We start from the raw sequence: 10,515 nt of genomic DNA on the forward strand, positions 1-10,515 counted from the left end.
CCTCCATTTTTGATTGCACCTCATTAATAGCTTTTTTGATTTCAACTTGGTTAGATTTTAGTTCTTTTATTTCTCCAGAAAGGGCTTTTATATCTCCTGAGAGGGTTTCTCTAATATCTTCCATGCATTTTTCGAGCCCGGCTAGAACCTTGAGAATTGTCATTCTGAACTCTAGGTCTGACATATTACCAATGTCTGTTTTGATTAGGTCCCTAGCCTTCCGTACTGTCTCTTGTTCTTTTTTTTGTGTGAATTTTTTCACCTTGTCATTTTGTCCAGATAAGAGTATATGAAGGAGCAAGTAAAATACTAAAAGGGTGGCAACAACCCCAGGAAAATATGCTTTAACCAAATCAGAGGAGATCCCAAATCGTGAGGGGGGACAAAGGGGATAAAAAGAGGTTCAAAAAGAAAGAAAAAAAAAGAAAAAAGAAAAAGAAAAGAATTTTAAAAAGAAAATGAATAAAGAAAAAATATAAAAAAGAATATATATATATAAGATAAACTACTTTAAAAAGGTTAAAAAAGGGTAAAAGTTAAAAAAAATTTTAGTAGAAGAAGAGAAAAAAAATGAAAAAGAAAAAAATTGAATTAACTGCAAGACTAAAAAAATCACAGGGAGAAAGCCATGAGTTCCGTGCTTTGCTTTCTCCTCTGGAATTCTGCGGCTCTCCTTGGTATTGAAACTGCACTCCTTGGTAGTTGAACATGGTCTTGGCTGGATTTCTTGTTGATCTTCTGGGGGAGGAGCCTGGTGTAGTGATTCTCAAAAGTCTTTGCCCCACGCGGAATTGTACTGCCCTTACCCGGGGCTGAGTATTCCGCTCAGGTTTGCTTTCAGGAGCTTTTGTTCCCTGGGCGCTTTCCATAGATTTCCGGAAGGTAGGTATACAAATGGCGGCCTCCTGGTCTCCGGCCCAGAGGAGCCGAGAGCCCAGGGCCCCACTCCTCAGTGCGCCCTCAGAGAACAGCGCCCAGTTACTCCTGTGCTCCGAGCTCACCTAGCCTGTGGCCGGTTCAAGGAAACACCGAGCTGTGAGCTTACTGTCGGCTCTGTCTCTGTAGCCGGCTTTCCCGTTTCAATACCCGCAAGCTCTGCAACACTCAGACACCCCCAATCCTTCTGTGACCCTGCGGGACCTGAGGCCACGCTGACCCCCGTGGGCTTCACCCCGGTTTAGCCTCTGGAGCGATGTCCCTCAGCAGAACAGACTTTTAAAAGTCCTTATTTTGTGCTCCGTTGCTCTGCCGCTTGCCAGGAGCCGGCCCCTCCCCCTGGGGTCTATCTTCCCATCGCTTTGGATTCACTTCTCCGCCAGTCCTACCTTTCAGAAAGTGGTTGTTTTTCTGTTTCCAGAATTGCTGTTCTTCTTCTCTCAATCTGCCGATGGATTTTCAGGTGTTTGCAATCTTTAGATAAGCTATCTAGCTGATCTCCTGCTAGCTGAAGTAGTCTCAGCCTGCTACTTCTCCGCCATCTTGTCTCCTCCCAGAGTTTCATACTTCTTACTGTGAATTTAATAGGAGACTGTAGGCTTACTTGTTTTTATCTTTGACCTAGTTTTTTGGATTACTGTGAATGAGAGTTCTAGTATTTACTTGAAAATGTTTTACTTAGGTTAACCATTTAAAGACTGTTCAGATTTGAAAATTTTATATTATCAGCAATTACACTATGAAAATCAATTCCTGCATGCTGAGAAAAATTAAAAAGCTAAGAAGGTAAACATAATGTATAAAATATTATTTTAATAATAATTATATAATGGAAAATATTATAAGAATTCATTCAAAGCAATTGTGTTCACTGACTGTGTCTACTGGTGTCTAGTGACTAGGAATTATTAAACCAAAATCTGAGGTTTATGATGGACTTCTTTTGAATTATGTTGTATGGAAAAAAGGTGAATAGAATTCAGGCAGGTTATATTTTTCTAAGTGAAGGGTCATCCAGACCGATAAAAAATAATTAGTTGTTTTTTATTGGTTTTAAAAAAGAGAAGAATAACTCTGGTGTAAAAAGCAAAGTTATTTATACTATACTATTCTATTTATGATCACTCTTTTGGGTTTACTTGGAGAAGCTGACGTCCTGCAGAGAGGAATCAGACCATCACTAAAAAATGTTCCTTTCCCCAATCCAGATTTCCTTTCTAGGTCCTCTGTGACTAGTAAACTTTACACGGGTTTCATACAGCAGATTGGGTGAAGAAAAGTTGGATTAGGTGCCACATCTGTTGTTGTCCCTGTGGTCTTTGGCACTCCCCCAGTGGCATAGTGGTTGGCAATAAAAGGTTGAACTACTTGCTTCTCCCTTCCATCTGGTCTCTGCCATGTTACCCACACATTCACCCATGGTCTGTGGCAGAATCAACCCAGGGCAAAGAGATTGATTCTCCATGTCATTTTGTAAATGCTGCATAAGTATTATGATCAGGTATTTCACAGTATTTGTGGAGGCTTTGAATCAGATTCAATGAATCCTATAATTATTATTAAACATCCCACATCTCCACTCCATCTTAAGGTCTATTTTATTATTTTTGTTATTCTGCTTGTGTCCCAAATAGGAGATTCCTCTATCCCATTACTCACCAAAGCTAACCTTTGGATCTTTCAGTGCCTCCTCACTGGAACAGATCAGAGGACTGAAGATAGTCACAGGGTGCTGAGATACTGATCTCTTTGGTTTCAAGGAAGAATGGAGCAGTCTTTAGGCTGGTGCTATCTAGGTATGAGCTGTATTGTGCATTTGTTCCAATAAGCTGCACAATTTCTGACAGGCTTTATGTGGAAAAGTTGTGGGACAGCATGGCCCTAGTCTTGTCTGGAAACTTATTTCCTGCCTCCCCCAGAACTTGGCCCCATCACTTTCTAACACTTCCTGTCTCTGATTTTCAGTGTCTGTACCATGTCCTCTGACTCCAGCCATAGCACAACCAGGACTTCCCAGTCTAGCATCCCAATATAAAAATGGACACATAAATGCTGCTACCTATTTTTAATGGCATAAGTTACTAGTAACAATAAAGAAAAAGAAAATTTCTATATTCAATTAAAACAGGAGACCTCTGTAAACTCAAACCACAATAATTAAGGAAGGATGACCATAAACAGAAAGGGAGGCCAGCAGAAGTTGAGAGGAAAGATGCCTGAGGCTGGAGAGGTCAGACAAAACTCCCTGAGCATAATTTTCCACTTGGTTTTTCAAAGTGAGCACAATATTCTATGAGAAAATAACTAAAAACAAAACAAAACAAAACAAAAACCTTGCTGTTCAAACTAATGGAACTTGGTGCACAAACTTAATGGTGGTCTTCCTGAGAGTCATTTTGACAGGGAAGATGGAAGAAGAAATGAGACAGACAGTATATGTGCAGAAAGTGGTATATTGCTGAGGTGGAGGAGAGTCTCATGTATAGGCAGCAGGTATGGCATTACCATTCTTTGTAGCCTGGACATCTCATCCACTCACACAAGCCTGTGTCATAATGAATTTTGCTGTACACCAGGGGGATTTCCTAAGAGACTTCATCTTGAAGCCTTGAAAGCCCTGGCCCTTTCCTCATTGGAACTGCCCACTGCAACCAACTCAGGGAAAACTTTCTTCTTCAAAACTCTACTTTGAATAAAAAGCGCCAACATTTTTTTTTTTTTTTTTAAAGAAAAAGAGGAAAGGAATAGAAGAAACAAACCAAAGATAAAGAACACTTAGGGAGGGTGCTTCTGTGGCTCAGTTGATTAAGCAACTGCTTTCAGCTCGGGTCATGATACCAGAGTCCTGGGATCAAGTCCCACATCAGGCTCCCAGCTCCATGGACAGACAGCCTGCTTCTCTCTCTGACCTTCTCCCCTCTCATGCCCTCTCTCACTGTGTCTCTCTCAAATAAATAAATAAAATATTTTTTTTAAAAAAAAAGAACACTTAGGAAAATGTTGGAAGAGAACAGTAAAAATTTTGCCCAAGTGGATTTTTATGAATTTGAAAATTTGATGAAGCAAATTGGTAATAAAATGGAATCCAAAGCAAAGATGTATTGCAGTTACATGGCTTGGAGAAGAGATCAGGAACCCTGACCCTGAGTCACATTGTCACCCATGATTAAGAAACCACCCTGGGGAAATCCTCCACCACCACCCTGAGCAGAGCTATTGTTTTTGGGTGCAGACCCAGGCTTATGCCTGGTTCCCACCAGCAGAATAAATTCCCCATGTCCTTCATCATTACACTCATGGTGCTGGTCACCAGACACTGGGCTGCTGTAGAAATCCATGCAACATTACTGCACTTGCCAACAGAAACAGCATAAGTAATATTTCCATGTCACCTCTGCCTCCCAGTGCTCATGAGAGTGCTTCTGCTTTATCAAATCTAAATCACATCTGGAAATATAGCTACAAAAATGTCTGAAAATGGAGACTTCAGCTTTTCAGTCACTGCAACACAGAGAAACATCTAGGAGATGTATACCTGTTGTAGGACCAACTTGCCACATCTATCAGAAAATTCTTAAAGGAAATACAAGTGCAAATTATATAATCAATGAAATTTGGGTTGTGTAAGAGAAAAAAAGGGAACTGATATCATGTAAATGTAATGATTTCATTTCTGCTCATATTAGGTAATAGATATTTAACATATAGTTTTTTTCAAATCATGAGCTACATAGAAAATACTATTTCTAAAAAACGAAAATGTTTCTATACTAAATACAGAATATATATGAGCCCCCACTTCCACACTATTACTAATGGCACACCTATAAGTCACCACACAGTGTGCTGTGCAATATACCCACTGAGAAGCTCTGTTCTAAAGAATAAGAGAATTAAATGGGAAATTTACTTTGTGAATTTTTATCAGAATGAAATTAGATTATAAATTAAAATGCCTTAGATATTTATTTCACACATATACAGTCACATGTGTAAAATGACATATTTTTAAAGATATTCATTGAAACATCGTTTGCAACGGCAAAAGCTTGGAACCAATATTTACCTGAACAGGAGGACAGTAAATAAATTATAATGTATCTATAATATAGATAATAATATACAGTAGTTAAAAGTAAGAAACTTTTCTGTGCATCAATACAGAATGGTCTCTAAGATGTACATTAGTAAAAGCAGTAATAGAAATAAGTCAATCAGAGAAAGACAATTAGCATGTGATCTCCTTGATATGAGGAATTTGAGAGGCAGAGTAGGGAATTTGGAGGGTAGGGAAGGGAAAAAATGAAACAGATTGGATTGGGAGGGAGAAAAACTGTAAGAGACTCTTAATCTCACAAAACAAACTGAGAGTTGCTGGAGGGAGAGGTGTGTGGAGAGGGTAGCTGAGTTATGGACATGGGGAGGGTATGTGCTATGGTGAGTGCTTTGAAGTGTGTAAGCCTGATGATTCACAAACCTGTACCCCTGGGGCAAATAATACATTATAAGTTAATAAAAATAATTAATAAAAAAAGATATATCAGTGCGTGTGTGTGTGTGTGTGTGTGTGTGTGTGTGTGTGTGTGTTTGGAGTCTGTTCTAGACAGAGAGCCTCTGTTTGCCTCTGCAGGTGTGCTCTCCACTCTTCTCTGCCCTGCTGTCTGTTCTGGGAGATTGATCAGTACAGGCTACATCAGTGTGCACTCCTGCCCTCTGGGTTCCTGCTGGCCTCTACAGATAGGAAACACTGAGAAGACATTGGAAGGAGGAAGGACAGGGACCCCAATGTCTGTATCACCCGCTCCAATCTCCCTCTCTGTGGATGCCAATTGATTAGTGGTGAGGATTCATAACTGTTTATTTAGTTCTCAGACCGAAGCCAGTTTTTATATCAGAGGCACAACTGAGAAAGGACTCTCTACATGGTGATTCTTCTCCCAAACTTTCTCTAGAGGGGCCTTGGCCATTTATCAGGGTGAGTGATTACCCTAGGAAAAAGGAAATACGTAGATTTTCTACTGTTTATTATTACTGGGTTTAAATTTTTGTAATACCCAGAGACTGGAAATGCCACTGCAGTATACTGGTCAAAGTGGGAACTTCTGGAAGACACATGATGGATGGAGTGCTGGCTTGAGTTTGTCCCAGAGAGAGCAGTAAAAGTGCAGACACATCCTGTGGTTATTTTCCCAATCCCCAAATGTATAATGGGAATAGATGTGTTTAGTAGTAACAAGATAGTAAACCAAAGACAATACCACACTCCTAAGGAAACAAGAGAGTTTTTGCTACCATTAACAAACTGAGAGGTGCTGGGGTAGTTATTCCTGCCATATCCCATATCTCCATTTTATTTGCCTTTTCAGACAATACAAAACCAGATGGATCATGAGGAAAGGTTCTATATTGCTGTAAACCTTATCAGGTGATGATGCAATTGCATCTGTGATTCCAGATGTTATTTCTTTATTGCAGAAATAAGCATAGCCCCTGATACCTATTTACTATCACTGTATTTTCCCCACTGATATCAGCATAGGTAATCAGAAATAGTGACAAAGATAAAAGGAAGACCTTCATCAACAACTATTCTCTGTCATCATATTGCATAAGGCTGTACTGATCAATCTGGTAGTCACTAGTCACATGTGGTTACTGATCACTAGTAATGTAGCTGGTACAATTATACATGTGCTATGAGAATAAAGTATGTACCAGATTTTCAAGACTGAATATGAAAAAAATTTAAATGTTGTTAATATTTTTGTTTAGTCACATATTGAAATACTATTTTGCTATATTGGGCTAGATAAAATATATTATTATTTTTTTATTTTTTAAATATTTTATTTATTTATCAGAGAGAGAGAGGGGGAGAGAGCGAGCACAGGCAGACAGAATGGCAGGCAGAGGCAGAGGGAGAAGCAAGCTCCCTGCTGAGCAAGGAGCCCGATGTGGGACTCGATCCCAGGACGCTGGGATCATGACCTGAGCTGAAGGCAGCTGCTTAACCAACTGAGCCACCCAGGCGTCCCAAGATAAAATATATTATTAAACTAATTTTACTTTTACTCTTTAATTGTGGTACCAGAAAATATTAGGGAGTAAATGTGGCTTGCATTTTCCATTTATATTATATTTCTTTTTTTTTTTATTCTGGGAGAGAAAGAGTGAGTGCAAATGGGGTGGTGAGAGGCAGAGGGAAAAAGAGAGAGAGAATCTTAAGCAGGCTCCATCTCTAGCACAAAGCCTGATGCAGGGTTCAGTCTCAAAACCCTAAAATCATGATCTGAGCCAAAATCAAGAGTCATACACTTAAATCTGGCAACTCACTGACTTGTACCCTGGGGCTAATAAGAAGTTATATGTTAATTAATTTTTTTTTTTTTTTTAAAGAATCACACCCTTAGCCAGCTGAGCTACCTGGAGAGCCTCTGTTCATATTACATTTCTATTGGACAACATTGGTCTATAGGAAACTAGATTGTATTGGTAACCAACAGAATATCATAAATGTTCATTAAATTGATGAAACTAAAATAACTGGACCCAGTAAGAAGGAAGTAGGGCATCTCTGATGCCTTTGTAAGTTTTACGTATGTTGTGGAATAAATGATTCAGGGACTGGCCACACAAGTGAAGATTCTGAGGTTCAGGCATCTTTGTGATAGCTCTCCTAAAGGGACAAATACATTGGTTCATCTTGCATTGTACACCATATATACAGAAATACAATGTTTGGATTTGGATTTTAGAGGCAACATGTCCCATATTTGGACATACTGCTTTGACTACTTATCCGGTAACCAATAAGATAATCTTGAGTAAAACCAAGGGTAAATCCAACCAAGCAAGCAATAAAGTAATTTTTAAAGGCTCAGCAGTAGGTCCCACTGCCCTGCCTCATTGGCCTTATGTCACAATAGACCCCATGATTGTAGAGGGTCTGTTGCAAGCCCCAGAAGGTGAATCCGTCTGAGCCTCCTGGGCTCTGAAAAGAATAGTAGAAAGAGAATTATTCTCATTCTGAAAAGGATCTCATAGATTGCTATTGTACCTAATACACAATGCATGCTCAACTATGGTGTATCAAAGAGCTGGCTGGTATGAACTTGGTACTACACAATCAAACTATTCACAAAAACTGACATACACCAAACATTCCATTATCAAGCAATGTAAGTAAGTAGTGCTGGCAAGTAACTCAGGCTCCCAAGACACTTTTTCCTAATAATTTGCCATTTTCCCTCTCAGCCTAACTCCAAGGTCTCATAGGATGTCCTGATGACCAACTAACTGAGAAGGAAAAAGGACAGGCCTGGTTTACTTTTGTGTCTGTGGCACTTCTGCTCTGTTCTGGGGTGGCAATGAAGGCAGCTATGGAGGGAAATCTCAGTGGCTACAACCTTAAATTGAAAACATTGTGTGACATAAGAGATGACTTCAAATACAAAGCTACACTGATTCACGAGCACTGGTTAATAGGCTGGCAAGCTGGACATGGACTGAAAAATGAAACAAGACTAGATAGTTGTTGAAAAGGTGGGGTGAAGGAGGAATGCACAGATGGAACTTTGGAGTCGTCCTGGGACATGGAAATATTTGTATGGCAGGTTAGTGCTCATAGCCTCTTTCAATAAACCCTCCAGTCAGTAGGACTACGTGCAAAGTAAGCATGGTGATGGGGATGGAGGACAAAGATAGGTTCAACAGAATGTACATTGTCTCACCAAAATTTATCTGGCTGTTGTGACTGCTGAACACACAATTTGTAAACAGGCAAGGCCAACACTGAGATGCAGTATATGAGCATCCCCTGCAGGGTCTCCTTCTGGCGGGTTGATTCTGCCTGACCTGTTCCATCAACCACTGACTACCATCAGAAGCTTCAGGCGTTGCTATAGAAACGGGGACATAACAGCTATGCTTATATTATCTGTTTCTTCTATCTTTTCCTTATCCCTCTAACTTATATAAAGTACATTAGTGATGGCTAATGTTTTACGTTTTAGGGGAAAATAGGATCAAATTGATAACACTCTGTGATGACAATGTAGTTCTGCCCCCAGAGTGTCCTTTGTGCAGAGATACAAACTTTTCCACTGGACAGAAAGATAACCCCGGTGGCTAAAGAACATGAGGCTGATTCTACTGGATACCTTCCACTTCTACCTCTAGATCCACTTTCCACCTCTCCATAGTATTCTCTACCCTTAAGTTTGGCCTGCATGGACCACATCACTGAACACTCTTGTCTTCTTCAATTGGGTTTAGTCAATGTGAAAAACTAGAAGAATGCATTGTTAAATATTTTTTTTACATGAAAAAACAGTGTTCTTATGGAGTTTACAGTTTATTTTATTTTTTAAAAAATTATTACTTTATTTTCTATTCTTTCTTTCTTCCTTTATTTTAAACATTTTAATTCTAGCATAGTCAACATACAGTGTTAAGTTAGTTTCAGGTGTACAATATAGTAATTCAACACTTCCATACATTACTCAGTGCTCATCATGGTAAATGTTCTCTCAATCCTCTTCACCTATTTCACCCATCCCCCACCCCCCACCCATCTGGTAACCACCAGTTTATTCTTTTGTTCTCTTAATGTTACGTTAGTCACCATACAGTATATCATTAGTTTTTGATGTCTACATGATTCATTGTATGTATGTAACACCCAGAGCTTCATGCACTATGTGCCCTCCTTAATACCCATCACCAGGCTAGACCATCCCCATCCCCCTCCCCTCTATAAGAGTCTGTCTTTTGGTTTATCGGTTTGCTTCCTTTTTTCTTATTTCATTTGTTTGTTTTTGTAAATTCCATATCTGAGTGAAATCATATGGTATTTGTCTTTCTCTGACTGACTTATTTTGCTTAACATTATACTTTCTAGATCATCCATGGCAAGATTTCATTCTTATTTTAATGGCTGAATAATATTTCACTCTGTGTGGGTGTGGGTGTGAATGTGCAGACTGCTTCCATAATTCAACTATTATAAATAATGTTGCAATGAACATAGGGGTGCATATATCTTTTCAAATTAGTGTTTTTGTATCCTTTGGGTAGACACCCAGTAGTGGAATTACTGGATCAAATACCAATTCTATTGTTAATTCTTGAGGCACCTCTATAATGTTTTCCATAGCAGCTGCATAAGTCTGGGTTCCTAAAAGTAATGCAAGTCCATGTCCTTGCCAACACCTGTTGTTTCTTATGTTGTTGATTCTAGCTATTTTGACAGGTGTGACATGATCTCTCATTGTAGTTTTGATTTTCATTTCCCTGATGATGAGTGATGTTGAGTATTTTTTCATGTGTCTGTTGGCCATCTGGATGCCTTTTTTGGAAAAATGTCTGTTCATGTCTTCCACCCATTTTTAATTGGATTATTTGACTTTTTGGTGTTGAGTTGTATGGATGACGTTTACCTTTTAGCAGGTGAGACAAAAATAAACAAGATTATAAAATAATGTCAAGTAGCACAATAAAAAATATTAACAGTTAGATGGGGACTTATCAAGAGGCCTATCTTGGATAGGTTGGTCAGACAAGACCTTGATGAGGGGATTT

This window comes from Mustela nigripes, chromosome 3 (assembly GCF_022355385.1).
Source record: "Mustela nigripes isolate SB6536 chromosome 3, MUSNIG.SB6536, whole genome shotgun sequence".
Classification (NCBI taxonomy): domain Eukaryota; kingdom Metazoa; phylum Chordata; class Mammalia; order Carnivora; family Mustelidae; genus Mustela; species Mustela nigripes.